General features: G+C 35.0%; 1 protein-coding gene across 6 annotated transcripts in view; it reads left to right on the forward strand.

Moving 5' to 3' along the window:
- PPHLN1 (periphilin 1) overlaps positions 1-27945 on the forward strand; it is a 142017-nt gene that overhangs the window by 100869 nt on the left and 13203 nt on the right. The gene's annotated exons all lie outside the window — the stretch shown is intronic.

The following is a 27945-nucleotide window of genomic DNA, read 5'->3' on the forward strand; positions in this document are numbered from 1 at the left end:
CAGGGATGGGCTGAAGGAAATGTTAAATATACCAAAATATTAGTAGATGTTATTTTAGAATATTGGGACTATAGATGGTTGTTTTTCATTATACTTTTAAGCATTTTTCAAATAATGAAGAAAAAGTAAAGGATAAGTACATAGGTTTAATTTTAATGATGTCATTCTGAAAAGTTAAGATCTTGTTTTTAATAGATTAAATAGATTGCTTAAGGAATATTTATAGGTCAGAACCTTCTAGCTGTATTTTACTATAGTATGAAATACAATTTTTTTTTAATTTTTATTATTTGACAGAGACACAGTGAAAGAGGGAACACAAGCAGAGGGAGAGGGAGTGGGAGAGGGAGAAGCAGGCTTCCCGCCGAGCAGGGGCTCGATCCCAGGACCCTGGGATCATGACCTGAGCCAAAGGCAGATGCTTAACGACTAAGCCACCCAGGCGCCCCTGAAATATAATTTTTGAATGGATTAAGCTTAGAGACTTTGTCTTCCCTGTTGAGATTTAAAACCATTTTCTCTTAAATCCTCACATGTTTAGCAAAATTTAAAATGTTTTAACATGTAAATATTACCTGCCTCATAGTATATTATCACTTTAGAGGATTAAATGAAGTAAATAAAATCTGACAGGGTTGTATAACATGTAACATGCAGTACAAGTGTGTTTTTTTCCTCCAGTATAATTAACATACAGTGTTATGTTAGTTTTAGGTATACAATTTAGTGATTCAGCAATTCTATATGTTACTCAGTGTATACAGGTTTTTTTAATGTTGTTACTCTCCAGTGCTTTGAGTCAAGGTTGTATTGTTATATAGTTTTCTAAAACCTTTTGGAAAATAAGAATAAAGTTAAATCTTTTCTCAGGGTGCTTTCCAGTTTCACATCAGTTAAAACCTATTTGCCATGTTGGATAAGTGATCATCTTAATTAAATTCTTGTTGTCACTGTACAGTTCATATTGATGCCACCCCAGGTAAGAATCCAGATAAGAATCTGGATAGGAGATTTGTTATGTAAGCCACTAGAGTTTCAGACTGGAGGTGGTGAGCAGTGTCAGATGCCTGGAAGAATAGAAGGAAAATGAAGAATGAGAAAATCCTGTTTAATTTGGTGATATGAAGGTGATTGCTGCCTTAAAAGATATCAGTTAATTGAGAACATAAATAAAAGGTTTGCTCCTTAGATGTATTTTCAACATGGATATGAATATCATTACACTATGTAGAATTACTGCCCTTTTGTTCTTTTACTCTTATTTTTCTTAGTAGCACTTGTTTTTTGTTTTTTTTTTTTAAACCACTTGACAAAAGCTTTTATTTGCTTGTTTGTCTCCCCTCATCGAGGTGGAAGCTTCATGAGAGCAGTAACTATGTTTTGTTTATTAGTTTATCTCCATTACCTAATATAGTGATTGGCATGTAGGAGACTCAAAGGAAATATTTTCTATAGATGGTGGGTGGAGTTATAAACCTAGAAGTAACCTCTGAAATAGCCCCTGAGTCCCTCTCAGTCAGAGACTGCATTTTAACCTGACCACCTAACACAGTGCCTAAGCCCAGCACTTCATAGTAAGTGCTTGGTAAGAGTTTACTGAATGAATGATTTAATATTATTTTTCTTTTCCACCTAAACAGCAGTTCTTTAAAGGAGAGGCTCTTTTAAGAATATAACTGGTTGAAAAATTTGACTGAAATAGCAGGGTAGGGGAATTTTGTTGTCATTTATTAATATTTGTATCTGCTGTTATTATTATTCAGAGTTGATTTATTTGATCTTGAAAAATGAGCTACCAGTCAGATGTTCAGCCTAGCAGTATAAACATAAAATTACCTAGTATGGAATTAGTTTTTTGTAGTACTCTATGGACATCCATACATGTTTGACTTGTAAATATGACTAGATTTCTGTTTTCATTTTCCCATTGTTCAAAAACACATGAAAAATCTGACACTAAAGAATATTGAGATTATTACAGCAAAGACAGATGACCTAAAGAAAGAAAACTAAATCTAAAAGGATATTACTGTATTCTGATATGACTAGACAAGTAAAGACAGTTGTTAGAAGTGTTATAAAATAGAAAAGTTAATAATGTTAAATAATCTTAAATGTTAAAAATAAATTGTACTTAATAATGTTACTGTACTCTCTTTTTAAAAGAGTACTTTGGTTTTCATATATTGGCAAGAAAATCAAACCAAAAACCCCCAAGATGTCAGAAAGCTAGTAAATAATCATATATAATTATTTTATAAATTTGTGTCTAAAAGTTATAGTGACTTTTGAAAATGAAAAAGTTTTAAGGGGATTTTCCCCTCATTTTCTGTTTTCAACTTTTGCACATTTTATTTTTAGAGATTAAATGCCAAATGGATAGGAATAATGTAAAGGCTTGAGAAAGCCAGATGGTAGTTACACAGCTGTCCAGTAATTATTCTTTATATTTTTCCACATGCTTGAAATATTTCATGATTTAAAAAAATGAATAATAACCCAAAAAGCCCACATAAATGAGGCCAACAATTCAAGCTTAGGATAATATAGACATGTAAATATTGGTATAATGCCAAAGCTGCTTTTTCTCTCTGTTACATCAAGTGCAGTATGTTCAGATATCTTGTAATATAACATATAATTTTTTTAGGGTTTCTATGAGTTAGATTCTTCAGCCCTTGAATCCTAAAGAAATCATTAACTTGTGGCAGTATTGCAATATAAAATAAACTTAATCTCTCTAGGCCAAAATTTGGTTTAATTCAATGTGCCCACAAAGTGGCTATTTGATGTTTAAGAGCATACATATGGAAGTAGTTTGTATCTGAATCACTTCAGTGAGAGGGCAAATTGATGTTTTTTGCTACATTATTGCCATCTCATCACTGCACATACAAGAATTTTGATAGGGTTGGAAATGTAGATGCTTTTTGAAAAAGCTCCCCATGTTATAGTCAAATATGGCGGAGAACCACAGTCTAAAATCCTTGAGCCAGAAGACATCAGGTTGCATCTCAGACTATTGTGTTGCTAGAGATCATTTGAATCATCCCGCTTATACCTGAATATCCTTTAGTGGAGATGATCCACTCTATTGCCACAGCACATTTAGCCCTCTTATGTTTTAGGTCCTATGGTATGTCTTCTTTTGCCCTCATTTCCCCAGGTTTATGCAATTTGGGCCACTTTTACATTCACTTATCAGGATATTTTTTGAGGTTCTTAGCTTCTTAGCTTAGGGAGATTTCAGAATTTCTCCTGTCACTATAAGTAATACCTAGATAGACAGCCTACAAAAGTATAGGTGATTCATAATCTATTTCAGGTGTTTGGCATTAACCCCTTGATTGTAATATCTCACAAGTCCTCACATACCTCACATACCTCTGTTACTGAATTATTTGATTTGAAAGTGAATCCCACTACTTGCTATTTTATCAGAGAGGAATCTTTCAACAAACTGTCACTTTGAACAAACCACACAAATTGAAATCTGTTATTATTACATAACCCTTCTTCCCTCTGTTGCATCTCTGGGGATAAGGTAATATTTACATTAACTGTTCGGAACCTTTTTCATATTTAACCTCATACTTTGTTAAAATTGTGCTTAAACATAGCTTGTCAGTGAGATCCTCTGTTTTTTGGACGTCTGGCATCTAATGATATTTTAAAATCTCTGTAATTCCCCACTTGCAAGATCTGGATTAGAGTTTTCTATCTATCGTCTTTCTTCAGATGGAATTAGATAATCTGAGGAGATCTGGGATGGAGTAGATATATATAATATGCATATGCATGTTCTGCCTAGTAGATTGTACAACTATGAATGTCAGGGTGGCTAAAATGAACCTACAGATACAGGTAGAAGAGAAGCAGTTACATAATGAAACACTACTAAAGATGGTGAGTAACTGCTGTTTATTAGGATTTTTTGCTATGCAAACTAATAGTCTCGAAGAAGGAACTTTCCATCTCTTCCCCCTCAAAGCACAGTACTTACATTGTGATTCTCTCTCTACCTTTGTTATATATCTGTGGAGCTTTTTAAAAGTAGAGCTTCTTGGATTTCTACCATAACTCTTCTGGTAAATGGGTTATCAGAGCTTCTCAAGTTTTAATATGCACAGAAATCATTTGGGGATCTTGTTAAAGTACATTTTCTGACTCTGTAGATCTGGGATGGGGCTTGAGATCAGAATTTCTAACATGCTCCTTGATGATGCTGATTGTCCTGTTCTGTGGACCATATTTGGAGTAAGGAATTAGAAGGAGGTAATTGTTTTTTCTGAAGTTCTTCTAGAGTTTTCTAATATGCTAAAATATGCTAATATTTTATTTTCTATTTCTAATATGATAAAAGCTTGAGAACTGTTACCACCTTATTTAAACTAAAGAATTTTATCTTATGTATTTTTAATTGATCTAAAATTAATGTGCAATAAAATGCATAGATCTTAAATATTTAGTTGGATGAGTTTTGACAGTTCTAACACTAAATATCACCTGTAACAAATATTTATGAAAGGCTTTTTCAGAACAGTTGATTATACTGACAGTAGGTGATCATGTCTCAAAATCATGGGATTTGATTTGGTTTATGTTAAATACCCTCCAGCCAATCCATTAAGGCTGTATCTTAAGTAGTAACATATATAAGCATATATTTCAAAGGACACAAGAGATTATGCAGTGAAAAACAAGTTTCTTTCATAATTCTTAGCTGCCCAGTTTCTTTCCCCAGCATATAGACTATGTCACATACGTATGTATGTGTATACACAGTTTATATACATTATTTATGTGTGTGTACATACTTTGCATATACACACATACATCGGGATCATGATTGATTCTGATGAGTAGAGGTAAGAGTTGGTACGTGTGTCTCCATATTTTTTCTTTAAATACAAGTGGTGGTTTACCATGTACCCTGTTCAATATATTCATTTTATATCAGTGTATATAATTAGCCCCTACTAGTATTTATAACTTGTGAAGCCATGTTTTAAAATAGAATTCCTCTGATTTCTCCACCTTTATTTAAAAAAAAGTGTGTATGTATTTTTAAAATATACAAGTATCACATTTAAGATGAGCAGTTTTGGAGGGGAGTTGGTTTAGTTGTGGCTATCAGATGCCTGTGTTTGTGTCTTGTGAAGTGCTGTGTCGGATTTAATGATGCGGTAAGGGATCACCAGAGTGCCTGGTGATCAGATTCCTGAGTCCATGTATTGTGAAATCTGTATGTTTTAAAACACCTCTTGTGATTCTCATGGCAAGCCAAGTTTAAGAATAACTGGAATATGTGTGAGATTACAGAGAGAATCTTCATTTCTTGCTTGTACCAATCATTGTCAACCTTTCTCAAAACTTTTTATTAGTAGATAGAATTTATGGAATCTCAATGTATACAGTTGAAGGGATGTGCCTGAAAGTATTCTTTAAATGCATTATTCATGGTATTTCTTAAGTCATAAAAAATTATAATTTGTAGGGGGGAAAAGTCCATTTCTTTTTCTTATTTGGTGAATAATAACTAGGAAAAAAATTAAGTACCATTAGGGCAAATTCATTTTTTAAAACCTCTTTGACTATTTCAGAATACTATCTATCTTAACACTGTCCTAACGTTGTTTTATGAAAATGCTGATATTTCTACCTTGAAGTAAGTCTCTCTGTTGAATGAAGGGTAGATTGTATATTTATCTTTATATATTTACTTATATAGTTAAATTATAGATGGGAATCCTTTCCTTACTCCAGTTAGTTTTTTGGGTTTTTTTTAAGATTTATTTATTTATTTGACAGAGAGAGAGACAGTGAGAGCAGGAACACAAGCAGGGAGAGTGGGAGAGGGAGAAGCAGGCTTCCCACCGAGCAGGGAGCCCGATGCAGGACTCGATCCCAGGACCCTGGGATCATGACCTGAGCCGAAGGCAAACGCTCAACGACTGAGCCACCCAAGTGCCCTTCTAGTTAGTTTAAAAAAAAAAAAAAAAATCAACTTCAGAAATCTTTTTTTTTTTTAATAGATTTTGTTTATTTGTCAAAGAGAGAGAGAGAGAGAGCAAGAGAGAACACAAGCAGGGGAATGACAGAGGCAGAGGGAGAAGCAGGCTTCCCGCAGAGCAGGGAGCCTGATGTGGGGCTCGATCCCAGGATCCTGGGATCATGACCAGAGCCCATGGCAGACGCTTCACCAACTGGGCCACCCGGGTGCCCCTTCAGAAATCATTTTGTTGCCTGTCTAGGTTGTTAAACTTATAGGTTAATAAGGTTTTACTGTAAATCTAGATCAATCTACTTAATATATAATTTTTATTTTAATTTGAGTTCTACATGTTAACCATTTTCTTGTGACCATATGGGCTGCTCACTAGCTTTTCCAAACTTTTTCCTCAAAATAAAGAAGTTAGACTGAGTAATCTTAGATCCCTTCTTAATCTCCATCATTTAAAACTGAAAGCTAAATATTGCTGCTTCTGCACACAGTGTTGTGTGTAGCTAATTTCAGATTCAGGTATAGAATTTTTAGGTGTTTTAATTTTTTTTTTTTTACCTCTTAAGGATACAGGCTCTTATAGTAAAACTTTTTTTTCAACTCAGATATACTGTTGCTCAGATATACTGTTGCTATGCGTCAATCAGTAATTAGTGTTTTTGAGCTAATGAATTGTGAAGAAAATATTTTCTTCAGTGAATAAGTTGTCACATTTAATCAGTGCTCAATCTGTGGCTCTTCTCTTTTTTACAGTGTCTAGTTTCAGTCCCTGTCGATATAGCCTGATGATTCCCAACACTCTCACTAGTTGTTGCTCCTTCTCTCTCAATATATAATAGGATATTTTTGTTTTACTTTTAAATTAAAATGGGTAGAAGATTAATCAAATGTACCATCTTCCTGAAATGTTAACTAGAGTTAGGGACATGGAAAAAAATCAGCTTTTAACACATAATGGATTAGAATGAAATTATTTTCAAAGCAGTGGCAGCTCTCTTGTGTATGCATGATCTAAACATTTCACACTAACCTTACATAGTAGAAACATTCTTTGTTTTCCCTTTTTATCAGAGCAAGTAACAAACTTCTTAAAAGTGCGGCTCTTACCACTATCTTGTCTAGACATCAAGTCTACCCTACTGTATCTAACAATCCATTATTACCAACCACTTGTTCAGACTTTACATACATAGATTTAGTAAAATATACTTGCATAAGATTTACCCCTGAAAAATTTCTTATTCTCAGAACACATTAAAGATAAATCCTTTATTTTGTCCATATTTCAAGGTTTTTGAAAGTTATAATTTGTCAAAATCTGGTCTTATTCCAGAAATTTATTGCTGAAGAACAAGTGTAAAGTTTTCGTTTTAAGGAAGTTTCATGTGCAAGTTATCTCATAAGGTAATTTGTATCATGCTTGAAATGTTAAAATCAAGCATCTCAGTCTTTACATTGAAAAGTAAGTTAGTTATTTTATACCTAATATAAACCTGTAAATATGAAGATTATTGACCCTGTTACATTATTTTTACATAAAATATAAGATTTGGACAATACAGATACCAAGCCTGGTAAGAACCATATTTAATATGTTTTAAGTACCAAAAGAGATGAGGCCGTCTTGGACCTTATCCCTGGGGATGTCATCACTTAAAATGTACCCAGTTATAAAGCATTTACGATATAGTTGTACCCTGTGACATAAGCTCGAGCACAAGCTTCATTCTCTCACCTTTCCTCCTTGTCCACTATCAACAACTGCTAGGTAAGGATTTTCTCTAGTGGTTCCAAATTATTGTCCCTTGCTATTCAGTTCTCCTGCTGTAAGTTGACACGTCTGAGTATTTACTTTAAATGACATTTGTAAGTGGTATGGCATAGTAAACACTGGATGTTTCCACTTAGTGTTTTAACTTCAGAGCCCTTTTCCTCATTTGTTAAATGGGGTTAATTACATGCTCTCCCACAGAACCAACAAAGCACACTATGTGAAAGCCCCTTGTATATTGAAAATCACTATACAGATGTTATGTTAGTATTAAGAATTACTTTGCCTGTTTCTTTGCAGCTTTGGAATTTTGACTACTTTCAAATTAATTCTTAGGAATATTATAGAGCAGATCTATAGAAGTTTAACTCTGAGAGGCTGTTTTCTTATCATTGTCAGGATTTGGGTTGTTAAACCTTTTATCCTTATGTTTCTGCTTTTTTTTTTTCCTTTTTCCCTCCATTCATTCAAAAATGAATTGTAAAAATAATTATACCATGAAATATTTGTTGGTGGGGGGGACTTTGTAATTTCTTTTTTACATTTTCCATTTGGCTTTTTCTTTTATCTCACTGGTTCCAGTCTATTTTTCTAGATATAAGAAGTACCATAAGAAAATAAATGTTTCCTTCTCTTTAGAATTCCCTGCTTCCCCTCCGCATTTCTGAAACATAAATTATTCTCATATTTTCCCTTTGTCATTTTTCATTTTTAAGATGTGATCCCTTCTGTGACATCTGCTGTCTTCTCTTAACTGTTAATTCAGGTATTGTATAATCAGCTTATCTGTCTTACACATTCATGTGCAGATACCAGCGTGAGTTGATATTCTCAGTTCATTTATACAAGATGTTTTAAAAGTTGCACTAAGAAAATCTTAACTAAAAAAATCTACTTAAGGGTAACTTGAAATTAAACATTAGAAATAAAATGATGATTTTTAGTATCTGGTTCATTGGAGACATATTATCTGTTTTGTTGTCGTCCCCCCCCCCCTTATTTTTCCTCTTGTTTTATTTTGTTTTTTAAAAAACTGTTAGAGGAAATTGGGCAATTCTGTTCAGAATACTGGTTTACCTCAGTTAGCTGGGGATATTACTTGTAGGATTTTTTGTCAGCCTCAGAGCTGAATTTTAAGATTTCTAATCCCTCAGTTGTCAGACTTTGGGGCAAATGAGCACTTACTTCAACATCATTTCTGGTTAGCTGAAGATCAACCGTTCTAAATTCTGCTATGCTTGTATTGTGCTCACTTTTTAAAAACACTTTAATGATGTATAACATAGACAGAAAGAAGTATTTAAAGTATACAGAAAGAGGTATTTAAAAATATTTGTTAACCTGAGTGATTTCTCACAAAACAAACACTTCTGAAAACTACCACTCAAATTGGAGCACCTGGGTGGCTCAGTCGGTTAAGCGTCTGCCTGCGGCTCAGGTTGTGATCTCAGGGTCCTGGGATCGAGCCCTCTGTCAGGCTCCCTGCTCGGCAGATAGTATGCTTCTCCCGTTCCTGCTCCCCTCCACCCCCCCCCCGCACTTGTGTGTGTTCTATCTCTGTCTTAAATAAATACAGTCTTTAAAAAAAAAATACCATTCAGATCAAGAAGTAGAATATTACCAGCACTCCAGGTATCCCTTTATACCCTCTCCCAGTTACTACCCCCTCCCTTTCCCCAAAGGTAGTAACCACTAAATTAATTTCTAACACTGTAGTATTGTTTTGTCTGTTTTTTAAACTTTATACAGATAGAATAATATGGTATATATTCTTTTGTGTCTAGCTTTTCTTTGGTTCAGCATTGTGTTTGTGAGATTCATTGATAGTGTTAACATATAATAGAGCTCCTTATCCTTTTAATTTGCATTTCCCTGATTATTGATGATGCTGAGGACTTTCTCATATGGTTATTGGCACCTCTTTTAGAAAGTACCTGTTGAGATTCTTGTCTGTTTTCCTATGAAGTTGTTTTTGTTCTTTTTTAATTGATCTGCAGAGTTCTTTATATATTCTAAACACAAGCCCTTCGCTAGTTATACATGTTGCAAATATCTTTTCCCATGTTCTGGCTTGTTTTTTCATTCTTTTGATATTTTTGGAGGAATAAAAATCCTTACTTTTAATGTAGTCCAGACTTTTTAGTCTTTTTCTTTATTACTGTTCTTTGTCTCCTATTTAAGATAGCTTTTATTACCTTCTAGAAGATTCTTTGTTTTGTCTCTCACATTGAGTCACAATCCATCTGAAAATTATTTTATGTATAGTGCATATTAAATATATATCAGAGATCCAAGTTTCATTTTTCTTTTCCCATGTAGACTTTCCTTTGACCTGGAACCATTATTGGAAAGACCATGTGTTCTTTACTGCTCTGCATTGACACCTATGTAATAAATCAAGTGTCCATATATATATATGTGAATCTGTTTCTGGACTCTGTTCTATACCATTGGTCTTTTGATCTTTGCAATAATACCACGCTGTCTTTGTTACCATAGCTTTATAATAAATCTTGATATCCAGTAGAGCAAGTTGTCCTTCCTTGTTGTTTTTCAAGAGTACCTGTACTTGGCGCTATGAACTTATGTAGAAATCTTAGAATCAGTTTCTCAATTTCTCAGATACAACAAATAAAGCCTGTTGGGATCCTGGCTCAGGATCGTGGCTCAGGATTTCTCAAGAGGTTTCTATCAAACTGATAACGAAGGCTGTAGTCTCTGAAGACGTGACTGGAGTTGGAAGATTCACTTCCAAGCCCACTCATGTGGCTGTTGGTATGAGTTTTACTTCCTCGCCATGTGGACCGCTCCACAAGGCTTCTCATGACATGCCCTCCCCAGAGCTAGAGTCCGAAGAGAGAGAAAAGGAACAATGCTTTGCTGCCTTTTTTGATCTGTTCTCCAAGTCACATACCATCCGTTCCCTTCCACCTTGGTCTAGTCATTAGAAGTAGTCACTAAGCCTAGCTAACACTCAATAGGAAGGTATTGTACAAGGATGAAAATGCCAGGAGATGGGGATCACTGCAGGCTATCTTGGGAGTTGGCTGCTAAATCTCCCATGATCAGTGTTACCTAAAGTTACCAGTCTTATAAGTCTTTTTCAAAGAACCAACTTTTGGTTTTATTCATTTCTTTCTTGTTTTGTATTTTATATTTCACTGAATTCTATATTTTCTTTCCTTCTACTTTTTTGGGTTTAATTGCTCTTTTTGAAAAAAAAAAAACTCTTGAGCTAGGTACTGATTGATTTGTAGCTTTTCTTTTAACCTATAAATTCCCTCTCAATAGGTCTTTAGTTGCATCTTCCAGAAGTTGATGTTATTTTTATTGTCATTCAGTTTAGAATATTTTTTTGGGATTTCTTCTTAGAGTTTAGAATATTTTGAAATTTCCAAACATAGGAGATTTTGTAGTTTTGTTTTTTTTTTTAAATAAATTTCTAATTCAAAACCACTGTAGTAGAAAACATACTTTTTAGGATTTGAGTCTTATGAAATTTGTTGTGACTTCCATTGTGGGCCAACACATGGTTTTTGTAAGTATTCTATATACTTGAAAGGAAGGTGTATTTTTTATTTGTTGAGGGCATTATTTTATTAGTATGATAATTAGGTAAAATTTATTGTATTAAATCCTCCTTATCTGGGGGACCTGGGTGGCTCAGATGGTTAAGCATCTGCCTTCGGCTCAGGTCATGATCCCAGGGTCCTGGGATCAAGCCCCATGTTGGGCTCCCAGCTCAGGGGGGAGTCTGCTTCTCCTTCTCTCCCTGCCTCTCCCCCTGCTTGTGCTCTGTCTCTCTCAAATGAATAAATAAAATAAATCCTCCATGTCCTTATTGGTTTTGTGCTTGTCTTACCAGTTTCTGAAAGAGTTGTATTAAAACCTTCAAATGTTTGTGGGTTCATATATCTCTTTTAAATGTTTTTATTCCTTTTATTTGAGACTGTTATATAAAGTGCATATGAATTTACAATTATACCTTTCTGAAGTAGTTTTCTTCGTCTCTAATACTGCCTCATATTTATCTAAATTTTTATGTGGTATCTTTTTGTCACCTTGCTTTCAGCTGTTCTGTATTCTTGTATTTAAGTTATTTTTCTTATAAGCAGCATATAGTTGAGTTTGTTTTTTCATCCATTTGGATAAAATATGTCTTTACTTGGATCATCTGGTCCATTTATATTTAATGTAGTTATTGATATATCTGTGCTTAGTTATTCTTCCTATTCTGTAGTCCTTTTTCTCTCCTTTTTTCCATCTTTGGGATTTTGAAAATTATCATTCATTTCCATACACCAATAGTTATACACTGTTTTTTTTCTTGCTAGTTACACACTGTTTTACACCATGCATTCCTGATTTACTGAAGTCTAACATACACTAGTATTTAACTTCTTGATGATCAGTGTAGGCACTTTAGAGCATTTTAACTCCATTGAACTTCCTCTTGATTGACCTATTACGGTGTGTTTTACTTCCATATATATTTTAAACCCCAAAAGATACTAACAGTCTCCTTTGCAGTTAATACTCATTTAGGCTTATTTAAATATTTACCCTTTTTAGGGGCACCTGGGTGGCTCAGTTGGTTAAGCGACTGCCTTCAGCTCAGGTCATGATCCCAGGGTCCTGGGATTGAGCCCCATGTTGGGCTCCCTGCTCAGCGGAGAGTCTGCTTCTCCCTCTCCCATTCCCCCTGCTTGTGTTACCTCTCTTGCTGTCTCTCTCTGTCTGCCAATTAAATAAATAAAATCTTTAAAAAAATAAATATTTACCCTTTTAAATTTTTTCATTTTTTTTTAAAGATTTTATTTATTTATTTGACAGAGACACAGCAAGAGAGGGAACACAAGCAGGGGGAGTGGGAGAGGGAGGGGCAGGCTCCCCGCCAAGCAGGGAGCCCAGGACCCTTGGGATCATGACCTGAGCTGAAGGCAGACGCTTAATGACTGAGCCACCCAGGCGCCCCTAAAATTTTCATTGCTTCTTATGTCTCCAACTTCTACCAAGGATCATTTTCTTCTACCCAAGAACAATGACTAAATAGATTCTAGTGTATCCCCACTATGGAATTTTATATAGTCAGTAGAAGGATTTATGGAGAATTGCCACAATGCTGCTGCATTATTTTAGTAGTAAGAAGTATTGTAGGAACTTTGGAGTTAGGGGATTTGGCTTGAATCCCAGTTCAGCCACTTAACTATGTGTCTTTGGGAAAGTCATTTTATTTTTCTGAGCCTTGCTTTGCTCACTACTCTAAGGGGAATAGTGCTATTATCCACTTCATAATAATGTTAGAATTAAATGGGAATGTATATTTAAGTTGGCTAGGACATTGTCAGTAGCCAAAATGGCTGCCATTATTGTTTTATACTGTTTTTCATAGTTGGAAAAGTATTTAAGTCTTCATATGTGCTTATGAGGCTTTTGTGGGTTAGCCTGGAATCCCAACTTAGAAAAATAAGGCCCAAATTCCAGCCAACTAACTTAAAAGTTATACTGAAAAATAATCTGTTCCTTTGGTCATTCTTGTATTTTAAATTATAACATTTGTGAATGGGTTGAAATTAAAATTAATGTCATTAAACCAAGAAGGAAATAAATGACTGTTCATGTCAGTTTCATCTAGTGATTCTCTCTTACAAGAAGTGAAAGGTAAAGAGCAAAGTAGATCTTGAATAACTGAAATGGTAGGATGGTGATACTATGATGCTATATTGTCATCTCTGTTTACCTGGGATGGTAGTAATTATATTGGGGCTATGAGGGCTTGATTTTTGTACATATATCTTTTAAAGATTAATTTGCTTGGGAAGAAGCCTTTAAAATACATTATAGTAATATTATATTTGAGGTAAGACTTTTTGCCTCTTATTTTTTTACCCGTACAATCCCCATGTTAGATTGATAGGAAATATTTTAGGGTAAATTTGAAATACTCATTTATGGTATGTGAATTCAGGTTACAAAGTTTTTAAAATTCCATATCAGCAAATATCCTAGTACATTTTCCCCCCATTAAGCCACTGCTTTGTGTCAAGTTTTTCCAGAACTTTTTCCTGAACATAAACACTCCATTGTCTTCTGCTATATATAGACTGCGTCAAATTGTGGTACTTATTTCTATCTTTAGGATATTTCTAACTTAAAGATTATTTTTACTATTTATAAATACTGTACTATTTATTTACTATTTACTATTTATTTTTCATTGGCTTATGTAGGCCAGTACATGCACACACACACACACACACACACACACACACACACACACACATTCTTCTTTTGAGGATTCTCAATTATAATTCTTGCCCAGGAGTTTTGATGGTTTTATACTGCATTGATTTCTAACTATGGTTTGCAGTGTTCTGCCCTGAAATTTTATTCTATTATTAGCATCCTTCATTGGTACTGTTTGAGGAAAGCCAAGAAGAAAAACCTTTTGTGCTTATTTCAACAACTGTTGTACTACATGCATTTCTCTATCCTTTATATTGGTTGTCTAAAAGTTACAGATCAGGGCGCCTGGGTGGCTCAGATGGTTAAGTGTCTGCCTTCGGCTCAGGTCATGATCCCAGGGTCCTGGGATCGAGGCCTGCATCGGGCTCCCTGCTCCTTGGGAGCCTGCTTCTCCCTCTGCCTCTCTTTCTCTCTCTCTCTCTCATGAATAAATAAATAAAATCTTTAAAAATAAATAAATAAAAGTTACAGATCAGATCAGGTCTTAATAATTATAAAGATTTTATAATCTAGAGATTTTAAGTAGTAAGATTTAAATATTTAATCATAAGCTATTTTAGCAAAAATTCTTGGTACCCTTGGGACCAAGCTTAAAGAAATGCATGTGATTATCTCAGTAGAGGCTTTTTCTTACATAAAAACATTTTCCCGTTCCAGGTTTCTAATGTAGTACATTCTTGATCGTGATCATGAAAGAGATCAGGGCCCCATGTAAAGCAAAGGAATAAAAAATATTAAATTGACTTTTTAGTGGAAGCCTGGTATTAAGGGAGGGTAGTTTGCAGCATGTTTAATTTTCAAGATTTTGTTTTATTTATACTAAAAATTTATTTGTATTCACTGAGTTCATCAATTGCACAACCAACTGTTGTTTGCCCATGAGAGCGGCACAGCCAACATGTAAGAATAACATCTTTGCCTCCTACTCATAGCTAGCATATGTTCAACTATGATACTACTTACCTTTTAGAGGCTGAAAGGAAAATTACCTAATTAATCATCTTTATATCGTTTGAAGTTCCTTGCCTACAGTAGGTTCACAGTAAATGTGTAACAGTTGAATGAATGGAATTAGAAGGAGTCCTCAAAGCATCCTGAATCCCACGTGATTTGGCTCTGCTGTTTTAGCTTGAAGGTAAATACTAGAGTACATCTTCAGGAACTCTTTCCCTTCAGGGAATTAGAAGGAGGTAAAGGAAGAAGCAAAATTATCTTTATCCATTTGGTTGCAAAAACAGAGTTCACAAGATTGAGATGATTTCTCATAAATTTACTGCATATGACTAAAATATATATTGAGAAGATTGTACAAAATATTATTGATGAAAAAAATTAGATCTTTATGACAACCTATGAAGGGGCATGGGGAAGAGATTATTTTTCTTTTTTCTTTACGATTTTATTTATGTATTTGACAGAGAGTGTGCAAGAGCACAAGCAGGGGGAGCAGCAAGGGGAGAAGGAAAACCAGGCTCATTGCTGAGCAGGGAGCCCGATGCGGGACTCGATCCGAGGATCCTGGGATCATGACCTGAGTGGAAGGCAGATGCTTAACAGACTGAGCCACCCAGGAGCCCCGAGATTATTTTTATTTTAAAATTTATTTTTCAATATGCAGTTTTACTATAATGTATTCAGATATGGATTGTTTTAAATTTTTTTCTGGTTAATTTATGCTTCCTGTACCTGAGAATTTTTCATTAGAGCTAGAAAATTATGTTATCTCTTTAAATTTTAAGTATCCTTTATTCTTTTTTTATGTACTCCAGTTGGATGTAGGTAGTTTTTTTTTATCATTCTGTCATTTCTCCTAAACTTTCTTCTTTTATCTTTTTTTAAAATCTGAAATTATAAGTATTTTGTTAAGGACTCTCCAAGTCTTTAGTTTTATATAATTTACTGTTTAATCCATTCATTGAGTTCTTAATTTCAGTTATATTTTCCATTTCTAGACTTTTATTTTTTTAAAAAATCTGCCTAGAATTAGATTGTTTATTGCTCATGCTTTCATTCTTTCTTATTCTTTCGCATTTTGTTTTCTGTAATGGATAATTTTAATACTTGAAGTCTGAGGGCTTTAATCCCGCTGCTGTTTCTGCTGATTTGCTCATGGTAGCATGTTCCCTTGTATTATTTGTATTTTGGAGTTGTGAGTTTTTATTTAGAACTTCAAATGCACATGGAAGTAGACCTGTGTTATGAATATCAGAGGAAACTGCATCAAGGGGCTCAGTCAAGGCAGAGAAGTTTCCCTGTCTTTTTCTTTTACTGATAGGTAATTTTTGTTTGTTTGTTTGTTCTAGTTCATCCTGTCACAAAGATCCTAGCTTTATGCAAAGGCCTGAAATTTCAACTCTGTCTTGAGAGGGCCAAAGGTCATGTCTCTCATTCCTGACCAGGCTCTAGGTTCTTGGCTCTTTATGGCAGCCATGGCCCATGACGTTAGCTTATCATTCTGGTTTCTTGTTTATTCTTCTTTGATGATTGCTGGCAGTTATCCTTAGTTACTTTAAGAGCTTAGCTGTTCTTTTAAAAGAATGTGTTTTTAAGCTTTTTGAGGCAGAAGAGTTTTTCTAGAAATAGTATGTTGTTTTTCTGTCTTCATTTTACATGTTTAAAAAGCTTAAGTGGCTTGTTCCAGCTTATAGCAGAAATGGTGGAAATGTGACTGTTCCTTACTTAGTGCTTTCTGCTATGCTTGATTACCTTGAATAATAGGCTTAGAAACTTTGTCTTGATTTGATAGAAGAGCTTTGGAAAGAAGCATTCTGGTATACTCCAATTCAGTTCTGCCACTAACCACCCACAGTTAGTGCAGACCCCACAAGTTAAAGGGCATGGTTCTCAACAAGACTGCCCTTACTTCAGAAAGCAGCAGCACTTTGGGGGGTCCCCAGGCCACTTCTGACCGACTGGCCACAAATTTAGGGGTTCCCATGACCCCATCAGGTCCAGTAATATGCTAGAAAAACGGATAGAACTCAAAACAGTGCTATACTTAGGATTATAGTTTTGTCATAAAGCATGCATGTCAGGAAGGAAATATTGTTCCAACTCCACTGGTGTACTGTAGTTCAATTCTGGCAGTAACCACTCAGAGTCAGTGCAGACCCCACAAGTTAAAAGCACATAGTAGTAGGGGTGCCTGGGTGGCTCAGTTGTTAAGCATCTGCCTTTGTCTCAGGTCATGATTCCAGGATCCTGGGATCGAGTACCCCGTCGGGCTCTCTGCTCGGTAGGGAGCCTGCTTCTCCCTCTCCCTATGCTTGCCGATCTGCCTATTTGTGCTCTCTCTCTCTCTCTTTCTCTGTCAAATAAATAAAATCGTAAAAAAAAAAAAGCAAGCACATAGTAGTAGATGAGAAATTAAAGTATTGTGAGACAGGGTCTGATTATAGATTATTTTACAGAAAGTTTTTAGTAGAGAAAAGATAGTAGATGGCAAGCCCAGGATAGTTTGCTGAGGATAGCTGGATCGGAGCCCAATCATTGAAAAATTTAAATGCCAGGAGAAAATAGTTTGAATTCTGTTGATTGGAAGTATGGTTTATGGATGAATTTCAAATATGTGAGAATTAGGATCAGGATTAAAAAAAATACTAGTAAATAAAAGAGGGGGGCGGCGCCTGAGCGGCTCAGTCGGTTAAGCGCCTGCCTTGAGCTCAGGTCTTAATCTCAGGGTCCTGCAGTCAGTCCCACATCAGACTCTCTGCTCGGCAGGGATTCTGCCTCTCCCTCTCCATCTGCCTCTCCCCCAGCTCGTCCTCTCTTTCTCTATCTTGCTTTCTCAAATAAATAAGTAAAATCTTAATTAATTAAAATTTTAAAAAACACTAGTGTGGCTGTACAGAAATGTTTGACTTCTTCAGGTGAGGTATGAGAGCCTGAATTAGATTGCTAGAGTCAGAAATGGAGAACAAGCACATGAGACTGTATGGCAGGCAAATGAATAAAACTCACTGACCTATTTATTTATTATTTTTGAACACTTATGAAAAGGTAAGAGTAATATGAGAGAGACTGAAGATAAACAGATGGAATAATTGATGAAGCAAGAGAGACTATCAATAGCACAGGTAGAGGGACTAACCTTGAAAATTTAGAGAAACCCTTTTCTGTGACTAGGGCAAAGGAGAATAAAGTGGCAGCCATTTTTAAGGTGGAGAGGAGATAAGTTTAGGAGAGGCAATTTTGCTAAGAGTGAGGGGAAATGGGATAGGGTGGGGAGAGTCCTATCAGCACTTGGAGTTCCTGAATCAGGCATGGAAACGACTTAGAATACCCCATATGGTGTATGTTGATATGGAAGTCAACAAGAGAGATTAAGGAGTGGATCAAATAATTGCAGTTTTGGACTTTTTCCAACAATTCACAGCATCCTTTGAGTAAGAGTGGAAAAGGCAAACCAGATTGTTTATCCACAGTTCACCAAGTAAGAACACCTTAAGTGTTGCTTTAAAGAAAAAAAAAACTCACTGGTAAGATGGTAAAAATGATGTTATTGAAAAAAAATTAATGACACAGAGTTACTCTCAGTCTTTAGTTCAGCTTTAAATGCCAAGAAGTTTGACTAGTTCTGTTGCCCAGGTTTTTGAGCAGCTACATATTGTACTGTTCACAGCTGATAAAAATTAAACTCACATCTCTAATTCAGCATAGCTGTTGATCATGATGCATTTAAAAGGGGAGGTAAAAAAAAAAGTACTCTAGTTTTTAATGTTTTTGAGATACACTTTTTTTTTTAACTAAGGCAGGAAATAGCTAATATATTTTAGAATTTTCCAACTAAAAGGAACAAACAATAGTATTTTTTAAACAAAGGTGAGTTGCTGTGCTCCAGAATACTTTGAATCTCGATTTTCCTAGCCTAATGGAATGTTGCTGTGGTTATTTCCTGACTTCTAAACCTGTTAAATATAATTGAGTCTCTGCTTGAAACCCTCCAGCAGCTTCTCATATTTAGAATAAAAATCCAAAGTCTTTACCTTGGCTCTAGAGATCTCCTAGTTTTGTCTGTTACCTCTCCCTCCAGATTTCTTTCCCTTGTGTTTTACTGTGCTGCATTCACGCTGGCCTCTGGATAAAACATGCTTTCCTCTCTTCTTGGCGGTCTTTGTTGATGCTGTTATTTCTGCCTGGAATGCCCTCACTGGCCTCTTCTCATTTCTCAGGACCCTGCTTAAATGTTACCTTTTCACTCAAACATCTCTTTATTCCCCTGACCAATCGATATAGTTCCTCCATCACTGAATGTACTTTATTTTATATAATACCACAGTTATATACGTTTATGTATTTTCATACATTTTATTATATGTTCTTTCCCACTAAGGGAAAGTTTAGTAAGAAGACAGTTTCCTAAAGATAAGGACAGTATATTTTTATGTTCACCGCTTGTACAGGGCCTGCACTTGCTAGGTCCTCAAATATTTGTTGATTACTGGGCTCTCAAATGTTTGTTGAGTGAATGGTTTCTAAGTATTAAGTACTTTCTTTGTTCTGTCACTTAATTCTCACAACAGCCCTGTGAACTAGGTTATTGTTAAAATCCCCACATTGCAAATAAGGCAACTGGAGCTTACAGAATTATGTAATGTGCCCAGGGTCACTCAGCAACCCAAACCTAGGGGCTCCATGAACATAAAATCCATGATCTCCATCACTCTGCCATATTCTTTTCCCACCCCCTTAAATCCTTCCATACATTATATTTTAAAAAAGTGAGACAAAATAAAACGACATTTAAAATGCTTATGAACATACCTTTCTATAGTAGTTGCGTAATCTTGGGGATTTTTAAAAGGATTGAAGGCTGATTTTTTTTTTTTGTATGTGGTTTTGAAGATTGAAATGTATTTAAATTACATCTGTATTGTTCCGTGTGAGTGAGAAATTACTTTTGTAGAAAGAAAATAAGAAATTATACCTATTGTAATTTTTTACATTTTCTCCTTTGTGTTTTGGCATAGCTATGGATATGAATGGCTCATTCCTCATGGTCATAATTCCTCATGGTCATAATAAGTTGATTCTTACTGTGCAAAGGATTTGAGTTTGAAGTTTTTACTGTGTAATTATCCACATATGATGACTTGAAGGCTAAGAAAACATAGTTTAATCTGATTTCCATATGGATAGTTGAGTGTTCAGTATGTGAGGAGAGCGTATATTCTTTTTTCTCTTTTTTAACGAAATATGGGACATTATAGTCAGAATTTGACTTTTAAAGTTGTGTTTTGGTTCTAATTTAATATAGCTTCTTTTGTCTCTACACTTTAAATAACTTAAGTGCCATTAAAAGAATACAGAATGCAGCTGCTACACAATTGAGCTACATGGGATAAATGCTGGCTTGAATCACTAGGGATGATTCAGTGTTTGAGGAAAAATTTTAGAGGTTTCCTGTCACACCTACACAACAGAGACAGGCAGAAATGGAAATTTTTCTTTTGTTTTACATATAATATAATATGTTTACATTTTAATTATTGCTTTATTTTAGTAATATGCCGTCTCTTTGCCTTCTTAAATAGTGTCACCCTGAATGGTACCATTTCTGGACAGGTTTTGTTTTAGGTTTTAGGTTTGGTGTGGTGTGTGTGTGTTTGGTTTTGTTTTTTGCAAAAGACAATACATATATGTTTTTAGACATTCTGAAACTTGTCTCTGTACAATAGTCTTTTAAAAAACTTTTTCTTCTTTGGTGTTTCGTTTTAATAATGAAAACTATATGAATGTACAGTGAAGCAGAGTATTTATAATTGAATTTTATTTTCTTCCTACAAAATGATTATCAGATAGGGTAAACAAGGTTTAGACCGAATCTTAGATGATTTGGTTAGATTTGGTTGTCACAAAGTAATAGAATGATGTCAATCCATGCAACAGGAATTAGGTATTTTAACCAAAATATGGTCTGTGTATTGGATTGGCAATCAGTTTGCACAAACTACAGGAGAAACATTTGCTAAGCAAACTACTAGCAAGATTCTTTGTATAATTTTATACAAGGAAGTCTTTTTTTTTTAAAGATTTTATTTATTTGACAGAGACAGTGAGAGAGGTAACACAAGCAGGGGGAGTGGGAGAGGGAGAAGCCGAATTCCCGCACAGCAGGGAGCCTGATGCAGAGCCTGATGCAGGGCTCGATCCCAGGAGCCTGGGATCATGACAGCCGAAGGCAGACGCTTAATGACTGAGCCACCCAGGCGCCCCAAGGAAGTCTTATTTGTCAAAAATAATCCTGAGCCAAGACCTATACATTTTAAATACTTTAAAAGTTGAGGTGACTCTGTGTGTATTTAGGAGTAATAAAATTATGATACCTCTCAAGGTATTATTCTTCTAGGCTTTTTACTATTTTAAAATGACTTTATAATGTAAACTTTCTTTCCTACTTGATTTCAGAACATTTGTTTATTATATTTTACCTTCCTTGTAATGCTAAATCAATTAAAATTTTAATTATGAGTTTTACTTGATCAAGGAACAATATTTATTGACAGCCCTTGTGAACAGATACATTTACTAATCTCAAAGAAGTTGCATAATGTGATCAGTTGGAAGGATGGCCAAAATAGTTAAAATTTGAGCCAACGCCAGAATATAGAATTTTAAGCTTTTAAAAATCAGAGATAATTAAAGATCCATTTCCAGCCTTATACTTAATGGGAGACCATTACAAAAGAAGCAAAATAAATTCTATTTGCCTTCAATATAATGGAGGAGGTAGCAAGGACAGAAAGAAACATACATTTCTTAAATATTTAAAGAAATCTGGAAAAACTTTGTGAAAGATATCTTAAACGAAATTTTGAAGAAATTAGAAAAGCAAACAAGGGAATGCAGATGGCATATGAGAGCGGGTAAAATACTGAGAAAGGTATGGGTAGATAGTATTTGGTGAGTGATGTGAAATTTAGTAGCTAAGATTTCCTGAAGAGAATTGTATTGGGTCAGATCTTGGGAACCAAAGCAGCAGTATTCTGAGAAGAGTTTTTCCATCTGTAGGATGATGTCTGTGTCTGTGAGTAGGTACATTTAGAACAAGAAGACTAAAAGCAAAAGCAATTAGAACTTCCACAGTGTTGTAACAGGATTGTATTGGTTAGGTCTGTGCTAATGTTGTGACTATAGAAATAGCAAAGCCAAGAAATAAGGAGGTGCACAAGAGAGTCAGATTTCAGCACTATGGTACCTCTGAAAACATGTGAAACAGTCCCTTTTAAAAATAGAATAATTTAGCAATTAATTTTTACAAATGATTTAGTGTTTGCTCAGGAACTAAGTCTTAACCATAAATATTAATTTCTGGACTTTTAAATACTATAACGTGAAGCACACTGAACTCTCACAGAGTAAAGCCACATGGGATACTGAAAATATCTGAGGAAAGAAATGGTTCAATGCATTTTTCCAGGATGTGTTTATATTAAAAATTTCTGTCTACATTGTATCTGCATGTGCACATGGTAATCTTGCACGAAGTAAGGTTAAAGGGGATACCGCAGTCTGCTGGGGTTTTTTGGCTCTTATAGTAAGGTGGTCAGCCTTTTGACCCTTATTTTATCTGAACCAATTCAGTGTTCACTGCTGCTAATCCAAACAAAAATTTCATTTCTGGTTTTCCCTGTTATTCTTACCTAAAATATACCAATCATTCCAGTCTTAGCCATTTTGCCAGCCAAAAAAAAATCTAATTTAAAAGCATAGACTTTTAAAATAATAACTCATTTAAAAAAATTGTCATAAGTGTACTACATATGAAAATATATATGATAAGGTTTATTAGACCTTCAGGATTCCAGTAGAATTTCATAGTTATAGTACTATCATTTTTACCCTCAGAATTTCAAATAAATAGAATATTTAGTTGTACTCAGTAATACCAGCTTACCCAAAATTACCTGTAAACATTATCAAAAAATTTCATTGGACTAGATTCCTGCCTCAAATTGTTGGCTGTAGCTAAATTCTATCCTCAAAAAGGCTTACTGAAGACCAGGTTTATATTTCCATTTACCAAAATTTAATAGCACCATACTTAGTGATTAACACCTAGGTGCTTTTCTTGAGTAGAATGCTGAGTAGCAGTGTAACTGATTGATACAACAATGACAACATCATGATCTAACATGGTCTCTTCATTTCTCTGTACAATATTGTCATAAGTATGTCTCTGATTCTTGGAAGGAACTTCAGTATCATTTAAGAAGTCATTAGTAGTTTCTTTTGTAATGTCAAGTGGCCAGATCAAAATTAATTTTAAATCCTATACCAATTACACTCTTTAAGTTATAGTATTAAAAATGTAGACTAGAAATTATCTGTAGATAGACCTTGAAAATAGGTATTTTCATTCATATGTAATGGGACTTATGGACTTTCCCCACTGTACATAATGCCTTCAGAGATAAAAGTAAAATGATGAATTGTTTTTAATATTAATTAATTTTAACCTTCTTTTAATATACATGATACTGCAGTTCCTATTTTTAAAATGAAGCTGTGCTATTTGTGTTATGAATAATTCCTTTCTTCTGGAAAGAAAAAACACATTTTAGGAGCATTTGTAGTGGTATTATATGTTATCTAATTGAAAAGCCTCTCTTTAGTAGAAGTGTGATTAAGGAGACCAGTAATATTCTGTTTCTTACACTTGCAAATGATGAGCTGAAAGCAGATACTTTTTTTTTTCAGTAGGAGTAACGGAAGGCTGTGGTTTTAGTGGAAACTCCAAGGATTTGTTGTTACTTAGTTCTTACCATGGAAAAGTGTAGCCTAACTTGAACTATGTTGGATAAAGCCTTCTGAAGCACCTTTGATAGGTTTCCAGTTGCATTGAAGAGAAAATCAATTTCTCCTATCACCTTGGCATTCCTGCCAGTATTAAGCACTGCTGCCGAGGTGATACACTGCAGTGCGGGTATCAATGTGCACATCTTTGCTGCTCGCAGATTGCCATCCCAGCCCAGAGGGCCAAGTAACCTCTCTTCCACGTAGCTGGCTATTGTACTAGGTATCTGGAGAAAGTTCCTTTTGATTACAAGTTAACAAAACCCACTCAAACTACCTTTAGCAAGTAAAGGGAAAGTATTGAAAGTTTACAAGAATTTCTCACGGGGCAAAGGCAGAAATCAGGTGTTGACCCTGTAATTGGAAGGCCATCGGGCAGTTTCTCTTCCTAATTTCCCTTCTTTTGCTCAGTGCCTCCCTCTCTACCTCTACCAACATCCACTCTTCCTATATTCCTTGTCATTATCAACTTCATAAATCTGATTCATAATCTAAACCCTGGGATTCATCTTCATCGTCAGCATCCTTTAATTCTTCTTCTATAAGTGTATTTTTTTCATTTGGCATATACTATAAATACAGCTGTCAGAGGCCTGTCTCAGGATGGGAGTGAGGGTAGGAAGGGACAGCTAAGCAGAAACTGCAGAAGCTGCCTGTCTGTGGAGTTACAGGTAATCTTGCCCACCATTTGTGTTTCCTACCCCTTCACTGGCACCTTTTAGTTTTGTAACTTCTTAACAACCCCCACTCCCATCACCTTCACTAAAAAGAGACTATGGCAAACATTTTAAAAATTCTCCCAAACTATTACATCAGCAAGGACTTCTTTATCTTGAGCTGAAAATTCACAATACCATGATACTGTAACAAAAATGAGTTTTTCCAACCTGTAGTACATGCTAATGTTACAGAAAACAGAGAAAAGGAAAAAAGCACAACAGCACATGTGTGCCGAACCCATAACTTTCAGTGTGAGACATGGAGAACTTTCATAGTAGGAAAAGTGATTTCCCCTAAAATCAGCTTTTCAGTATGGAATTTTAATGATGAAAGAAATGGAATGATAGGGTCAGTGTTCCTGGTTATCTGAATCACTTGAGGAGAAAAAAAAACAGAACTAAGAAGAACTAGACTCCCCTGCAGAATACATAGGACATGTCCCATTTCAAACATAAACTGCTCTTTCACCAACCACAGCAGAAGTACCTTACAGAACAGTAGTACTTTTCCTCACCCTGAGGAAGATAGCTCTTACCTGTTTACTTTTTATAAATTTATTTTAGTGGCCTCCCTGGAACTGGGGAAATAGTCCAAGTTTCAGATTTCACTAAGGGAATGACAAAGTATAGAATGATGTCAATGGTGTCTCATTGTCTCATAATAGTGACCTACCTTCCAGGCTCCTCCAAGCCACTCTCCTTACACCGTTCTTCAAAACCAAACAGATTAATTTATCTTTGCCAAGAATTTAGTCTCAGTTGTGGCTTTATTTCTATTTTGGATTTAGACAATCTTGTTGAATTATAGCAGTGGTATGGGAAAGGGTAAATGAGAAACCTAGACTGTGAATATCGTACTTTTTACAGCTAACTCCCTTTAATCTCTCTGCTTCAATATTTTTATAAAAAGGGGATACTTACCTAGAGTGCTTGTGAGGATTCCTGGTACATAAAATAATGTAAAAGGCTATATGAAAATGTTGCCAGTGACTTAATGTTTCTGATATGCCAATAATTTCTAAATGCTATTATGTTTAAACAAACAAAAAACCCTTTAGAATTGTAACCCATAACTATTTCTAGTCATAGAGACCTTTGCCTAGGATTCCTTTCCATTCTCCTAGAATTTTTCCTATGTAGTGAGCCCTCCCTGAGGACTTAAAGATTAGGCTTGGTAACTGTTAATACTTTTAGGCTCTTCTTCTTCTCCTTCTTCTTTTTTTTTCTTTTTTTAAGATTGATTGATTTATTTGAGAGAGAGTCCCACGCAGACTCTGCGTGGAGCCTAACTCAGGGATCAATCTCATGACCCTGGGATCACGACCTGAGCCAAAACCAAGAATCAGATGCCTAACTGACTGCACCATTCAGGCACCCCAATACTTTTAGGTTCTGAGCCATTTTTCCGTATCTTCACAAGGTTAAAGCAATCTTAATATTGGATTCTCTCCAACCCACTTTGCCAGAGAACTGGGAGGAGGTAAAGGGGGTTTTGGAAATAGCTTAGCTTAGTTGCTCCTGCTGACAGATTTCTCCTATCATAGGGTAACTGGATGGATGGAGGTTGCTCCTCTTAGATCTCTCAGACCACTGTAAGATTTTTCACTTAGGGAACAAGTTGTTGCTAATTATTTGCTTTCTTCTAGGGTTTGTTTTTTTTTTTTAAGATTTTATTTATTTATTTGATAGAGACATAACGAGAGAGGGAACACAAGCAGGGGGAGTGGGAGAGGGAGAAGCAGGCTCCCCGCCGAAAGGGGAGCTTGATACAGAGCTCGATCCCAGGACCCTGGGATCATGACCTGAGCCGAAGGGCAGACGCTTAACGACTGAGCCACCCAGGTGCCCCAGCTTTCTTTTAGCCTTAATCAAATCTAAAACATGACCTTTTCTATTGTCAGGATATTGCACTTTTCTGATTATTACTGTTAAATAATTTGAGGACTGTACTACCTCATGAGCAATTAAAAATCATCTATTAATTTCTAAAAAGATTTATTTGGAAATAATCCTAATTAAAATAAATTTTCTTTGGATAACTCGGATTTTTTTTTTAGTTGTATGCTCATTGGTAAACATTATACTAATTTCACCTACTATAATTTTTATAACAGCTATATGTAAAAAATCAGTTTAATATATACATAAGAAATTTCACCTTCTTTTAACTTGATTTTTGTTTTTATTCAAGGGAAATACATTCTGAGGGACAAATATCTTTTAAGGAATTGATTTGCCATGTTAACCTGTGATCTATTTCATTGTGGTGAGTGTTTAGACATTCACTTAGGAAAACGTCTAAATTAAGCCTTCCCCTCCTTGCCTTTATTAAAGAATTTATATTGTCCTTAGACATGAAAATATTAAAAGCCACATGAAAGATTTTGTCATTTTGCAAAATACTGTTAATCATTTTCTTAACCAATAGAATTTTTAAACCTATTTTATAATGTATTTAATTGCCTTTTATCTTATGACAATTTTTCTTTAGATTTAGCCTTTTTATATTTGTGGAATGCTAGCAGTTTTTTTCTCAAGCCAATAACTGACATTAAACACAACATTATTTTTCCTGGCCTACTGAATCAGATTTGAAGGGGATATTGCATAATGAATACATTAGTTTTCCTCTAATCCACAGTCTTCAGTGGTTTATTGTCTGATGTGAGGAAAAAAAAATGTCTGGAGTGTAACATAAGTTGTTTTAAGTCCAAGGATAAGGTAAACCTTAAGTCCAACCTGTTCATTTCTAGCTCCATTTTAATTCTGGTGTATCCATCAGCCATCTTTTCTAAAACTTCCCTATAGTCCAAGATTTTTTTTTTTTAAAGCATACCGTGCTGTTTTATTTCCAAGTTTTCAGGTTGCCTAGAATACCAGCACTGTCTCAGTGCTTTTAATCCTCCTTCTCTCTGCCCATTATGATTTTTTCCTTTGGAATTATTATACTTTGTATTTCTCTATGGCATTTACTGTATTTTGCTTTATGGTTTTCATAATTTATTACTCTTTTTTCTAGGATCTAATTTCTTTGAGCAGGGTGTGCTATATTATTGACCAAATCCAGTGCTTTGCACATAGTAGGTGAGTTTTAGTTGGTTGGCAGGTACAGTTATCTGTCATTCAAATCTATACCTGCATTTACAGATTCATTAATATCTGTAATTCTCAACCCACATTGAGAAAATGCAAAGCTCATCATCCAGGGTCCAAGCAAAACAGATCCTTCATTTATAAGCTGAGATGATCAGAGCCATATACCTACCTTTGGGCCTATTTTGCTTTAGATCTCTTTTCCCCTTAACATTTTATTATGAAAATTTTTGAATATTAGGAATTAAATGGTGCACAACCATACCCTCATCATCTACATTCTATAATTAACATTTTGTTTTATTTGCTTTGTCACT

Source organism: Eumetopias jubatus, unplaced genomic scaffold (assembly GCF_037043125.1).
Source record: "Eumetopias jubatus isolate StellerSeaLion01/CBP00866 unplaced genomic scaffold, mEumJub1_p1.0 scaffold_8, whole genome shotgun sequence".
In the NCBI taxonomy this organism is placed as follows: Eukaryota; Metazoa; Chordata; class Mammalia; order Carnivora; family Otariidae; genus Eumetopias; species Eumetopias jubatus.